The sequence below is a fragment of the Vigna radiata genome, chromosome 7 (genome assembly GCF_000741045.1).
Source record: "Vigna radiata var. radiata cultivar VC1973A chromosome 7, Vradiata_ver6, whole genome shotgun sequence".
NCBI classification, from domain to species: Eukaryota; Viridiplantae; Streptophyta; class Magnoliopsida; order Fabales; family Fabaceae; genus Vigna; species Vigna radiata.
The window spans coordinates 45,751,805-45,752,830 of NC_028357.1; positions in this window are offsets into that span (position 1 = coordinate 45,751,805).

Below are 1,026 nucleotides of genomic sequence, written 5' to 3' on the forward strand. Positions count from 1 at the left end.
TTGGCACTCCTGTCGCATTGAAGCTGGCAGGGAATTTTAATTTATGTGGACCAAGCCGCAAACAACTAACTGAAGAATGCTAAAAATATAATGCATTACTTAAGATGATGGATTTCTTGTGACTGATGCATTCATTGATTCAAGTTCAATCCTTAGATGGAACAATTTTTTCGCCATTCTTATCGATTGGTGACAAACATATCACCATGTATCTAATGCGCTTAACCTAAAATTCGTAAGTTTACGATATTTATAGTTCTCGGTCCACTTATTTAAGTGATCCAATAATTTTATTTCAATTGAAAAATAATTGTTAATAAATTATTCGAGTCAAAAAAAATTTTTAAACATTTTATATTATCTTTTCTATATTCAATAAAGAAGTTAAACAATTCATAAAAAGAAATCATTTATATAAACAAATTTCTACAATTTTAAATACCAGAAAATCTATGTTGAATAAAAAGTAACATTTTATTGATAAATAACTCTTAACAATTAACTAGTTTTCATCATAAAAAGTTTGTCTCATGTGTAAAGTGTACAAATATAAGTTTTAAACAACAAGAGACTAAAATTAAAAAAGAAAATTGAGTTGATGGTGAAAATGAAAAAGAAAAGATTGTATAGATCATTGAATTGAAAGCATGAACAATTAAGCAGCCCGTTCTGTTAATTTCTTCCTCAACTCATAAAGCGAGACCATAAACTGTTCCAACTCACGTTCACTCATCTCATCAATGGAGTCCTCCCACCACCTTCTGCTCAAACCCTGTACAATTTTTTCAGTTTCTATCAGATTCTTCTTTTCCAACGCCAAATTCTTCACTGCCTTCTCGTATTGCATGTTGCTTTCTTCATATGACCCTCTTCTCTCTGATGCTACCAACACTTTCTCTCCCTTCAGGTACCTTCCAACAATGCCTTCCATGTCTGGATGCCCAAAACAGAACAACTTTTCAGCCGGAGAAAACACTATTATGGCTATGTTAACATTGCACAGAATACACAGTTCACTCGCTTTTT